Source organism: Orcinus orca, chromosome 6, assembly GCF_937001465.1.
Source record: "Orcinus orca chromosome 6, mOrcOrc1.1, whole genome shotgun sequence".
Taxonomy (NCBI): domain Eukaryota; kingdom Metazoa; phylum Chordata; class Mammalia; order Artiodactyla; family Delphinidae; genus Orcinus; species Orcinus orca.
Window position 1 is genome coordinate 753781 of NC_064564.1, and position 14131 is coordinate 767911.

A 14131-nucleotide genomic window follows, 5' to 3' on the forward strand; every position below is an offset into this window, starting at 1 on the left:
GGTTTAGCTAAATTAGGGAGTTCCAGGGCAAGGGTCTGAATTGACTGCTCTTTCCATTCTTGAAAGGCCACTTCTGGATTCTATTCAAAAGGATCATCATCTTTTCCTTTCAGTGTTTCATATAGAGGCCCAGCTAGTAGACTGTAGTTAGGGATCCAGAAGCAGCAAACCCTGGCCTCCCCAGGAACCCCTAAGCTGTCTTCTAGTTTTAGAAAGGGGTAAGGCTGCAAATGGTTTCTTCCCTTTCCTGGGATGGGCTTCTCCGACCTTCTGTGAGAATGAAGCCCAGGCAGGTCACCGCAGTCTGTGATATTTGAGCTTTTTCTTGGACAACTTCTATCCTTTATTGGCTTGGTAGTTCAGAGGCCTCCTTAGTAGGGCTGGCGATCAGAATGTCGTCTGCGTACTGAAGGAGGATTTCCTTTTCCAGAGGTAGAACTTTTAGGTCTTTAGCTAAGCTTTCCCCAAAGATGGTGTGGGAATTTTTGCACCCTTGGGGCAAGACGGCCCGGAAGTATTGTTTTAGTTGTACGTTGAGTCCTGCCACTCACAAGCCAAAATTTCTTGTGACTCTGGGACTAATGGAATACAAAAGAAGGCATCATTGAAGACTAATACAGAATACCATGTCCTGGTGGTTGGTAGAATGACCAGCAGGGTGTAGGAATTAGGAGCAGCTGGAGGTATATCCTCGGTGGCTTCACTGACTGTCCTGACATCCTTTGCCAGGTCCCCAGCAGCCCATGGGGCTCTCGTGGTCAGACCAATCCCAGAATATGGAGCTCACCTGGGCAGGTACCCCACCCCCACCCCAGCCCACGGGGCTCTCGTGGTCAGGCCCCTCCCAGGATACAGAGCTACCCTTGCAGGTACCGTGGCAGGGCTGGGCACACAGGAACTGTGCACATAGCCCTCATTGCAGAGCACCCCCTGCTCACCTGTTGCTCAGAGCTGACACAGAGCACCTCAGAGCAGGACTTGAACTAACAAACAGCAGCTGCGACAGGTCTGTGACCCTGGGCATCACTCTGTGCGGCCTCCCTCCACCTGGTCTTCCAGAGACTTCCACTGCACCCGGGGCACCAGGCCTCTGTCTCCAACCACCACCCACCCCTCCTGTCCCTGACTCCTGGGTTCCTCTCATTAGGAGAGGGTTTTCTTGAAGTTGTCTCCCACTCATGGGCCAGATAAAATGATTAGAAAACAAGCCAAAGCTGCAGCCCCTTGTCTATCCTGACTCTCAGGAGCCCACACCTGTTCCTTGGACCTGGCCGGTTCAGCAAGTTCCATTTTCTGCAACTGTGAGCCCCTGACGGGTGATGATTGGCTGACCTGGGCAGCCTTACCGTGCCGGCCAGCCCTCCCCAGGTGTGCCTGGGTTGAGATCAATATAAATACCACTCCAGGCAGCAAGAGCCCCTGCAGCCGTGCCTGACGCCATTTTCTCTGCCCTGTCAGCAGTCTCGGGGCTGGGCTGGTGGGAGGGAGTGAGAGGCCACGGGTTTGTGGGTGGCCCAGTGTGAGTGGGGCTCTGCTGGACTTTCTGCAGCAGTTGCCACGCTGCCACCTGCTAAAGAAGAGGATGTGTCACCCATACCTGCTGCTGGAATTTCTCCCTGGGCAGAGGTGGGGAAGGAAAAAAGCAGTGGGGGCAGGGACAGGACGGGTATCTCAGGCAGGGAAATGGAAATCTTCCAGAAGAGCACCCAGGGCCAGGACCATCCTGGCTGGCCTGCAGGCACCAAGTCGGCCGGCATGCTGTCACTCATGTGGCTCTATGGCCCTTCCTCTAGGCTTTCAAGTCCTTGTATATATTCAGGTGTTTTACCTGGGATGGGTGGGAATAGTTCAGCAGCAACTGGTCTGGGGCTCAGCTCACATTTACTCACAGATGCCTCGGCACGGTGCCCCAGCTTTGCAATGAGGACGCTTGTTGCGTGGGGGCTGCTGGCTGAATGGGAGATGATTCCCCACCACTGACCAACTTCAGAATTGTTTACAACTGGAGCAAGTGCCCTGATACGGTTTTCCTCTGTGGAACTGGTGGGTTCTGTGTTTTTTTTCTCTTTTTCGTTTTTGGTTCAAGGTAGATTTTATTCCTCTTTTTTGTATTTACAGATATAAGCATGGAAATAATTTATTCATATAAATACATGTATGTGAAGGGAATAATTGTTTTTTCTGTTTTATTATTTAAATTTTATTTCTTTTTAATTTTGAATTTTATTTTATATTTTTATACAGCACGTTCTTATTGGTTATCTATTTTACACATATAAATGTATACATGCCAATCCCAGTCTCTCAACTCCTCCCACCACCACCACCCCAACAGCTTTCCCCCCTTGTTGTCCATACTTTTGTTGTCTACATCTGTTGCTCTATTTATGCCTTGCAAAATGGTTAATCTGTACAGTTTTTCTAGGTTCCACATATATGCATGAATATACAAGATTTGTTTTTCTCTTTCTGACTTACTTCACTCTGAATGACAGTCTCTAGATCCATCGACGTCTCTACAAATGACCCAATTTCATTCCTTTTCATGGCTTAGTAATATTCCATTTTATATATGTACCACAGCTTTATGCATTCGTCTGTCTGTAGGCATTTAGGTTGCTTCCATTACCTCGATATTGTAAATAGTGATGCAATGAACATTGCGGTGAATGTCTCTTTTTGATTTATGGTTTTGTCTGGGTATATGTCCAGTACTGGGATTGCTGTATCATATGGTAATTCTATTCTTAGTTTCTTAAGAAATTCCATATTGTTCTCCATAGTGACTGTTTCAATTTATATTCCCAACAATAGTGGAAGAGGGTTCCTTTTCTCCACACCCTTTCCAGCATCTTTTGTTTGTAGATTTTCTGATGATGCCCATTCTATCAGGTGTGAGGTCATACCACATTGTTGAGTCCATTTTGTTGAGCAAGGGGTAGGTCTTGTCTATTACATATTTGGCATATGGAACGGTATCTGTGCTAAATTCAAACTCTGGTTTTATGCAGCACCCCAACTCACCTTCCCCCTTAAGCAAGCATAAGTTGGTTTTCTAAATTTGAGACGCTCTTCTGTTTTATAATCCAGTTCCTGTGTAGCCAAGTTTACATTCCGTGTATTAGTGATATCTTATGATGTTTCTTTTTCTGTGTGACTTATTTCACTTAGAATCATCATACCTGAATCCACTCATTATGCTGCTACGGGCCTGATGACATAGATTTCATTGCTGAGTGATATTGCATTGTACGTAAGTACTACAACTTCTTTATCCATTTTTCACTTTCTGCGATATTGAACTTGTACCATAAACGAGGTTCTTGTAAACAGAGCCGTCCGAAACTTTTGGGTGGCTGTGTCTTTTTGATTTTACTTTCCCTAAGCTATAGGACCATAAGTGGAAGTGCCCTAGGCTCTGTTGCTTTGTTTTTTAGATGTTTCAGGAAACACCATACACTTCTCCCGAGTGGCTGTTGGCCATTTACATCCCGCCCATCAGCATACAAATGCTCCCAGTTCTTCATGGCCTGTCCTGCCTTTCTGGTTTTTACACTTATTTCAGATGGCCCTTTTGACAGGGGGGAAGTGAGATTTCATTGTAGTGCAGATTTCCTTTGCAAGCTTGCTTGGTTGGCTAAAAAGGGCTTATGCGTATTTTCCTGAATTCAGGAAAAAACGCATACGCCCTTTTTGGCCAAGTGCATCATTGTCGAAGTTCTGCCTCTTTTCCTATGCTTTAAATGCAATTCCAGTCTACCTCCTGAAATCGGTTGCCTGCAATTCTGCCCCGCTTTCAAGTCCTCTTGGCAGCCTTACTTCAGTATATTTTTGGACGATAGCTGTCATTTATAACTCTGCAGGTTTGTGAATTACAGTGCCCCTGAGCTCCTTTCTTCAACTCGCTTTCTTGTGAGCTGGCCACAACACCGCAGGGTTGCTTCAGGCCCTAATCTGGTTCCGGCACGGCACGCTGAGCCTTTGGTTAATTCCTCTTCCTGGTGGGAAATGAGTGTTAAATTTGCCCGTCCAGACACCTCCAGCTAGTCTCTCATTTGTTCTCCCTATTCCTGTTCATCTTCCGCAGAAATTGCAAACTGGGCCAAACAGGAGGTTAAAGGCACTGACTCTCCAAGTAGGGAGAGTGTTAGTAAAGCGTCTGGAATGTTGCACCCGAGTACCAGGGTACGAAAACAGACATATTGGAACACGTCTCCCGATCACACAGTTGATCATACTCTGGGTTCCACATGCATGTTTGAGCTGAAGGAAGAATCCCTTAAACCTGGAGAGTTGAGACCCGTGGAATGGGTACCATGCAATATGACTTCAAAGGGTCTTCATTTGCTCACCGAACCTCTCCAGTCCTATCACTGCTGCGTTTATGCCACTGCACACAGGCTGGATTCTCTTTCGGAGACATAGCAATCCGTAGGTTTTAAGATACTTACTAGTCAGGTACATTCTTAGGCGTTTAATATGGGCTGTTCAGTCCATTTCGTTGAGCAAGGAGTAGCTCTTGTCTATTCCATATTTGGCTTAAGGAACTTTATCTGTGCTCATTTCAATCTCTGGTTTTATGCAGCACCCCAACTCACCTTTCCCCTTAAGCAAGCATAAGTTGGTTTTCTAAATTTCAGACCCTGTTCTGTTTTGTAATTCAGTCCCTGTGTAGACAAGTTTACATTCCATGTATTAGTGATATCTTATGATGTTTCTTTTTCTGTGTGACTTATTTCAGTTAGAATCATCATACCTGAATCCACTCATTATGCTGCTACGGGCCTGATGACATAGATTTCATTGTTGAGTGATATTGTATTGTAGGTAAGTACCACAAGGTCTTTATGCATTTTTCACTTTCTGCGATATTGAATTTGTACCGTAAACGAGGTTCTTGTAAACAGAGCCATCCCAAACTTTGGGGTGGCTGTGTCTTTTTGATTTTAATTTCCCTAAGCTATAGGACCATAAGTGGAAGTGCCCTAGGCTCTGTTGCTTTGTTTTTTAGATGTTTCAGGAAACACCATACACTTCTCCTCAGTGGCTCTTGGTAATTCACATCCCGCCCATCAGCATAACAAGGCTCCCAGTTCTCCATGGCCTGTCCTGCCTTTCTGTATTTTACACTTTTTTCAGATGGCCCTTTTTACCAGGGGGAAGTGAGACTTCATTGTAGTGCAGAATTCCTTTGCAAGCTTGCTTGGTTGGCCAAAAAGTGCATATGCGTTTTTTCCTGAATATATTCAGGAAAAAACGCATACGCCCTATTTGGCCAAGTGCATCATTGTGGACGTTCTGCCTCTTTTCCTATGCTTTAAATGCAATTCCAGTCTACCTCCTGAAATCGGTTTCCTGCAATTCTGCCCCGCTTTCAACTCCTCTTGGCAGCCTGACTTCAGTATATTTTTGGACGATAGCTGTCATTTATAATTCTGCTGGTTTGTGAATTACAGTGCCCCTGAGCTCCTTTCTTCAACTCGCTTTCTTGTGAGCTGGCCGCAACACCGCAGGATTGCTTCAGGCCCTAATCTGGTTCCGGCACGGCACGCTGAGCCTTTGGTTAATTCCTCTTCCTGGTGGGAAATGAGAGTTAAATTGGCCCGTCCAGACACCTCCAGCTAGTCTCTTATTGGTTCTCCCTATTCCTGTTCATCTTCCGCAGAAACTGCAAACTTGGCCAAACAGGAGGTTAAAGGCACTAACTCTCCAAGTCGGGAGAGTGTTAGTAAAGCGTCTGGAATGTTGCACCCGAGTACCAGGGGACGAGAACGGAGACATTTTTGAACACGTCTCCCGATCACACGGTTGATCATACTGTGGGTTCCACATGCATGTTTTAGCTGAAGGAAGAATCCCTTAAACCTGTAGAGTTGAGACCCGTGGAATGGGTACCATGCAATATGACTTCAAAGGGTCTTCATTTGCTCACCGAACCTCTCCAGTCCTATCACTGCTGCGTTTATGCCCCTGTACACACGCTTGATTCTCTTTCGGAGATATAGCAATCCATAGGTTTTAAGATACTTACTAGTCAGGTACATAATTAGGCGTTTAATATGGGGTTTTGAGTCCATTTCGTTGAGCAAGGAGTTGCTCTTGTCTATTACATATTTGGCTTAAGGAACTTTATCTGTGCTCATTTCAATCTCTGGTTTTATGCAGCACCCCAACTCACCTTTCCCCTTAAGCAAGCATAAGTTGGTTTTCTAAATTTGAGACCCTGTTCTGTTTTGTAATCCACTTCCTGTGTAGCCAAGTTTACATTCCGTGTATTAGTGATATCTTATGATGTTTCTTTTTCTGTGTGACTTATTTCAGTTAGAATCATCATACCCGAATCCATTCATTATGCTGCTACGGGCCTGATGACATAGATTTCATTGCTGAGTGATATTGCATTGTACGTAAGTACCACAACTTCTTTATCCATTTTTCACTTTCTGCGATATTGAACTTGTACCGTAAACGAGGTTCTTGTAAACAGAGCAGTCCCAAACTTTGGGGTGGCTATGTCTTTTTTATTTTAATTTCCCTAAGCTATAGGACCATAAGTGGAAGTGCCCTAGGCTCTGTTGCTTTGTTTTTTAGATGTTTCAGGAAACACCATACACTTCTCTCGAGTGGCTGTTGGCAATTTACATCCCGCCCATCAGCATAACAAGTCTCACAGTTCTCCATGGCCTGTCCTGCCTTTCTGGATTTTACACTTTTTTCAGATGGCCCTTTTGACTGGGGGGATGTGAGACTTCATTGTAGTGCAGATTTCCTTTGCAAGCTTGCTTGGTTGGCCAAAAAGGACATATGCGTTTTTTCCTGAATATATTCAGGAAAAAACGCATATGCCCTTTTTGGCCAAGTGCATCATTGTGGACGTTCTGCATCTTTTCCTATGCTTTCAATGCAATTCCAGCCTACCTCCTGAAATCGGTTTCCTGCAATTCTGCCCCGATTTCAAGTCCTCTTGGCAGCCTTACTTCAGTATATGTTTGGACGATAGCTGTCATTTATAACTCTGCAGGTTTGTGAATTACAGTGCCCCTGAGCTCCTTTCTTCAATTCGCTTTCTTGTGAGCTGACCGCAACACCGCAGGATTGCTTCAAGCACTAATATGGTTCCCGCACGACACGCTGAGCCTTTGGTTAATTCCTCTTCCTGGTGGGAAATGAGAGTTAAATTTGCTCATCCAGACACCTCCAGCTACTCTCTCATTGGTTCTCCCTATTCCTGGAAATATTCCGCAGAAATTGCAAACTGGGCCAAACAGGAGGTTAAAGGCACTGTCTCCCCAAGTCGGGAGAGTGTTAGTAAAGCATCTGGAATGTTGCACCCAAGTACCAGGGGACGAAAACTGAGACATATTGGAACACGTCTCCAGATCACATGGTTGATCATACTCTGGGTTACACATGCATGTTTTAGCTGAAGGAAGAATCCCTTAAACCTGGAGAGTTGAGACCCGTGGAATGGGTACCATGCAATATGACTTCAAAGGGTCTTCATTTGCTCACCGAACCTCTCCAATCCTATCACTGCTGCGTTTATGCCCCTGTACACAGGCTGGATTCTCTTTTAGAGACATAGCAATCCATAAGTTTTAAGAAACTTACTAGTCAGGTACATTCTTAGGCGTTTAATATGGGGTGTTGAGTCCATTTCGTTGAGCAAGGAGTAGCTCTTGTCTATTACATATTTGGCTTAAGGAACTTTATCTGTGCTCATTTCAATCTCTGGTTTTCTGCAGCACCCCAACTCACCTTTCCCCTTAAGCAAGCATAAGTTGGTTTTCTAAATTTGAGACCCTGTTCTGTTTTGTAATTCAGTTCCTGTGTAGCCAAGTTTACATTCCGTGTATTAGAGACAACTTATGATGTTTCTTTTTCTGTGTGACTTATTTCAGTTAGAATCATCATACCTGAATCCACTCATTATGCTGCTACGGGCCTGATGACATAGATTTCATTGGTGAGTGATATTGCATTGTACGTAAGTACCACAACTTCTTTATCCATTTTTCACTTTCTGTGATATTGAACTTGTACCGTAAACGTGGTTCTTGTAAACAGAGCCGTCCCAAACTTTGGGGTGGCCGTGTCGTCTTGATTTTAATTTCCCTAAGCTATAGGACCATAAGTGGAAGTGCCCTAGGCTCTGTTGCTTTGTTTTTTAGATGTTTCAGGAAACACCATACACTTCTCCCCTGCGGCTGTTGGCAATTTACATCCCGCCCATCAGCATAACAAGGCTCCCAGTTCTCCATGACCTGTCCTGACTGTCTGGATTTTACACTTTTTTCAGATGGCCCTTTTGACCGGGGGAAAGTGACACTTCATTGTAGTGCAGATTTCCTTTGCAAGCTTGCTTGGTTGGCCAAAAAGTGCATATGCGTTTTTTCCTGAACATATTCAGGAAAAAACGCATACGCCCTTTTTGGCCAAGTGCATCATTGTCGACCTTCTGTCTCTTTTCCAATTCTTTAAATGCAATTCCAGTCTACCTCCTGAAATCGGTTTCCTGCAATTCTGCCCCGCTTTCAAGTCCTCTTGGCAGCCTTACTTCAGTATATTTTTGGATGATGGCTGTCATTTATAACTCTGCAGGTTTGTGAATTACAGTGCCCCTGAGCTCCTTTCTTCAACTCGCTTTCTTGTGAGCTGGCCGCAACACCGCAGGATTGCTTCAGGCCCTAATCTTGTTCCGGCACGGCATGCTGAGCCTTTGGGTAATTCCTCTTCCTGGTGGGAAATGAGAGTTAAATTTGCCCGTCCAGACACCTCCAGCTAGTCTCTCAATGGTTCTCCTTATTCCTGTTCATCTTCTGCAGAATTTGCAAACTGGGCCAAACAGGAGGATAAAGGCACTGACTCTCCAAGTCGGGAGAGTGGTAGTAAAGCCTCTGGAATGTTGCACCGAGTACCAAGGGATGAAAACTGAGACATATTTGAACATGTCACCTTATCACACGGTTGGTCATACTCTGGGTTCCACATGCATGTTTTAGCTGAAGGAAGAATCCCTTAAACCTGGAGAGTTGAGACCCGTGGAATGGGTACCATGCAATATGACTTCAAAGGGTCTTCATTTGCTCACCGAACCTCTCCAATCCTATCACTGCTGCGTTTATGCCCCTGTACACACGCTTGATTCTCTTTCAGAGACATAGCAATCCATAGGTTTTAAGATACATACTAGTCAGGTACATTCTTAGGCGTTTAATATGGGGTGTTGAGTCCATTTCGTTGAGCAAGGAGTAGCTCTTGTCTATTCCATATTTGGCTTAAGGAACTTTATCTGTGCTCATTTCAGTCTCTGGTTTTATGCAGCACCCCAACTCACCTTTCCCCTTAAGCAAGCATAAGTTGGTTTTCTAAATTTGAGACCCTGTTCTGTTTTGTAATTCAGTTCCTGTGTAGCCAAGTTTACATTCCGTGTATTAGTGTCATCTTATGATGTTTCTTTTTCTGTGTGACTTATTTCAGTTAGAATCATCATACCTGAATCCACTCATTATGCTGCTACAGGCCTGATGACATAGATTTCACTGCTAAGTGATATTGCATTGTACGTACCACAACTTCTTTATCCATTTTTCATTTTCTGCGATATTGAACTTGTTCTGTAAACGAGGTTCTTGTAAACAGAGCCGTCCCAAACTTTGGGGTCGCTGTGTCTTTTAGATTTTAATTTCCCTAAGCTATAGGACCATAAGTGGAAGTGCCCTAGGCTCTGTTGCTTTGTTTTTTAGATGTTTCAGGAAACACCATACACTTCTCCCCTGTGGCTGTTGGCAATTTACATCCCGCCCATCAGCATAACAAGGCTCCCAGTTCTCCATGGCCTGTCCTGCCTTTCTGGATTTTACACTTTTTTTCAGATGGCCCTTTTGACCGGGGGGAAGTGACACTTCATTGTAGTGCAGATATCCTTTCCAAGCTTGCTTGGTTGGCCAAAAAGCGCGTAGGTGTTTTTTCCTGAATATATTCAGGACAAAACGCATACGCCCTTTTTGGCCAAGTGCATCATTGTAGACGTTCTGCCTCTTTTCCTATGCTTTAAATGCAATTCCAGTTTACCTCCTGAAATCGGTTGCCTGCAATTCTGCCCCGCTTTCAACTCCTCTTGGCAGCCTTACTTCAGTATATTTTTGGACGATAGCTGTCATTTATAACTCTGCAGGTTTGTGAATTACAGTGCCCCTGAGCTCCTTTCCTCAGCTCGCTTTCTTGTGAGCTGGCCGCAACACCGCAGGATTGCTTCAGGCCCTAATCTGGTTCCGGCACGGCACGCTGAGCCTTTGGTTAATTCCTCTTCCTGGTGGGAAATGAGAGTTAAATTTGCCCGGCCAGACACCTCCAGCTAGTCTCTCATTGGTTCTCCCTATTCCTGTTCATCTTCCGCAGAAATTGCAAACTGGACCAAACAGGAGGTTAAAGGCACTGACTCTCCAAGTCGGGAGAATGTTAGTAAAGCATCTGGAATTTTGCACCCGAGTACCAGGGGACGAAAACTGAGACATATTTGAACACGTCTCCCGATCACACGGTTGATCATACTCTGGGTTCCACATGCATGTTTTAGCTGAAGGAAGAATCCCTTAAACCTGGAGAGTTCAGACCCGTGGAATGGGTACCATGCAATATGACTTCAACGGGTCTTCATTTGCTCACCGAACCTCTCCAATCCTATCACAGCTGCTTTATGCCCCTGTACACATGCTTGATTCTCTTTCGGAGACATAGCAATCCATAGGTTTTAAGATACTTACTAGTCAGGTACATTCTTAGGCGTTTAATATGGGGTGTAGAGTCCATTTCGTTGAGCAAGGAGTAGCTCTTATCTATTCCATATTTGGCTTAAGGAACTTTATCTGTGCTTTTTCAATCTCTTGTTTTATGCAGCACCCCAACTCACCTTTCCCCTTAAGCAAGCATGTTGGTTTTCTAAATTTGAGAACTTGTTCTGTTTTGTAATCCAGTTCCAGTGTAGCCAAGTTTACATTCCGTGTATTAGTGATATCTTATGATGTTTCTTTTTCTGTGTGACTTATGCCAGTTAGAATCATCATACCTGAATCCACTCATTATGCTGCTACAGGCCTGATGACATAGATTTCATTGCTGAGTGATATTGCATTGTACGTAAGTACCACAACTTCTTTATCCATTTTTCGCTTTCTGCGATATTGAACTTGTACCGTAAGTGAGGTTCTTGTAAACAGAGCTGTCCCAAACTTTGGGCTGGCTGTGTCTTTTTGATTTTAATTTCCCTAAGCTATAGGACCATAAGTGGAAGTGCCCTAGGCTTTGTTGCTTTGTTTTCTAGATGTTTCAGGAAACACCATACACTTCTCCCAAGTGGCTGTTGGCAATTTACATCCCGCCCATCAGCATAACAAGGCTCCCAGTTCTCCATGGCCTGTCCTGTCTTTCTGGATTTTACACTTTTTTCAGATGGCCCTTTTGACCGGGGGGAAGTGAGACTTCACTGTAGTGCAGATTTCTTTGCAAGCTTGCTTGGTTGGCCAAAAAGGACGTATGCGTTTTTTCATGAATATATTCAGGAAAAAACACATACGCCCTTTTTGGCCAAGTGCAGCATTGTGGACGTTCTGCCTCTTTTCCTATGCTTTAAATGCAATTCCAGTGTACCTCCTGAAATCGGTTTCCTGCAATTCTGCCCCGCTTTCAAGTCCTCTTGGCAGCCTTACTTCAGTATATTTTTGGACGATAGCTGTCATTTATAACTCTGCAGGTTTGTGAATTACAGTGCCCCTGAGCTCCTTTCTTCAACTCGCTTTCTTGTGAGCTGGCCGCAACACTGCACGATTGCTTAAGGCCCTAATCTGGTTCCGGCACGGCACGCTGAGCCTTTGGTTAATTCCTCTTCCTGGTGGGAAATGAGAGTTAAATTTGCCCGTCCAGACACCTCCAGCTAGTCTCTCATTGGTTCTCCCTATTCCTGTTCATCTTCCGCAGAAATTGCAAACTGGGCCAAACAGAAGGTTAAAGGCACTGACTCTCCAAGTCGGGAGAGTGTTAGAAAAGCATCTGCAATATTGCACCCGAGTACCAGGGAACGAAAACTGATACACATTTGAACACGTCTCCTGATCACACGGTTGATCATACTCTGGGTTCCACATGCAAGTTTTAGCTGAAGGAAGAATCCCTTAAACCTGGAGAGTTGAGACCCGTGGAATGGGTACCATGCAATATGACTTCCAAGGGTCTTCATTTGCTCACCGAACCTCTCCAATCCTATCACTGCTGCCGTTATGCCCCTGTACACACACTTGATTCTCTTTCAGAGCCATAGTAATCCATAGGTTTTAAGATACTTACTAGTCAGGTACATTCTTAGGCGTTTAATATGGGGTGTTGAGTCCATTTCGTTGAGCAAGGAGTAGCTCTTGTCTATTCCATATTTGGCTTAAGGAACTTTATCTGTGCTCATTTCAATCTCTGGTTTTATGCAGCACCCCAACTCACCTTTCCCCTTAAGCAAGCATAAGTTTGTTTTCTAAATTTGAGACCCTGTACTCTTTTGTAATTCAGTTCCTGTGTAGCCAAGTTTACATTCCGTGTATTAGTGATATCTTATGATATTTCTTTTTCTGTGTGACTTATTTCAGTTAGAATCATCATACCTGAATCCACTCATTATGCTGCTACGGGCCTGATGACATAGATTTCATTGCTGAGTGATATTGCATTGTACGTAAGTACCACAAATTCTTTATCCATTTTTCACTTTCTGTGATATTGAACTTGTACCGTAAACGAGGTTCTTGTAAACAGAGCCGTCCCAAACTTTGGGGTGGCTCTGTCTTTTTGATTTTAATTTCCCTAAGCTATAGGACCATAAGTGGAAGTGCCCTAGGCTCTGTTGCTTTGTTTTTTCGATGTTTCAGGAAACACCATACACTTCTCCCGAGTGGCTGTTGGCAATTTACATCCCGCTCATCAGCATAACAAGGCTCCCAGTTCTCCATGGCCTGTCCTGCCTTTCTGGATTTTACACTTTTTTCAGATGGCTCTTTTGACCAGGGGGAAGTGAAACTTCATTGTAGTGCAAATTTCCTTTGCAAGCTTGCTTGGTTGGCCAAAAAGGGCGTATGCGTTTTTTCCTGAATATATTCAGGAAAAAACGCATACGCCCTTTTTGGCCAATTGCATCATTGTGGACGTTCTGCCTCTTTTCCTATGCTTTCAATGCAATTCCAGTCTACCTCCTGAAATCGGTTGCCTGCAATTCTGCCCCGCTTTCAAGTCCTCTTGGCAGCCTTACTTCAGTATATTTTTGGATGATAGCTGTCATTTATAACTCTGCAGGTTTGTGAATTACAGTGCCCCTGAGCTCCTTTCTTCAACTCGCTTTCTTGTGAGCTGGCCGCAACACCGCAGGATTGCTTCAGGCCCTAATCCGGTTCCGGCATGGCATGCTGAGCCTTTGCTTAATTCCTCTTCCTGGTGGGAAATGAGAGTTAAATTTGCCCGTCCAGACACCTCCAGCTAGTCTCTCATTGGTTCTCCCTATTCCTGTTCATCTTCCGCAGAAATTGCAAACTGGGCCAAACAGAAGGTTAAAGGCACTGACTCTCCAAGTGGGGAGAGTTCTAGTAAAGCATCTGGAATGTTGTACCCGAGTACCAGGGGACGAAAACTGAGACATATTTGAACATGTCTCCCGATCACACGGTTGATCATACTCTGGGTTCCACATGCATGTTTTAGGTGAAGGAAAAATCCCTTAAACCTGGAGAGTTGATACCCGTGGAATGGGTACCATGCAATATGACTTCAAAGGGTCTTCATTTGCTCACCGAACCTCTCCAATCCTATCACTGCTGCCGATATGCCCCTGTACACACGCTTGATTCTCTTTCAGAGCCATAGTAATCCATAGGTTTTAAGATACTTACTAGTCAGGTACATTCTTAGGCATTTAATATGGTGTGTTGAGTCCATTTCGTTGAGCAAGGAGTAGCTCTTGTCTATTCCATATTTGGCTTAAGGAACTTTATCTGTGCTCATTTCAATCTCTGGTTTTATGCAGCACCCCAACTCACCTTTCCCCTTAAGCAAGCATAATTTGGTTTTCTACATTTGAGACCCTGTTCTGTTTTGTAAT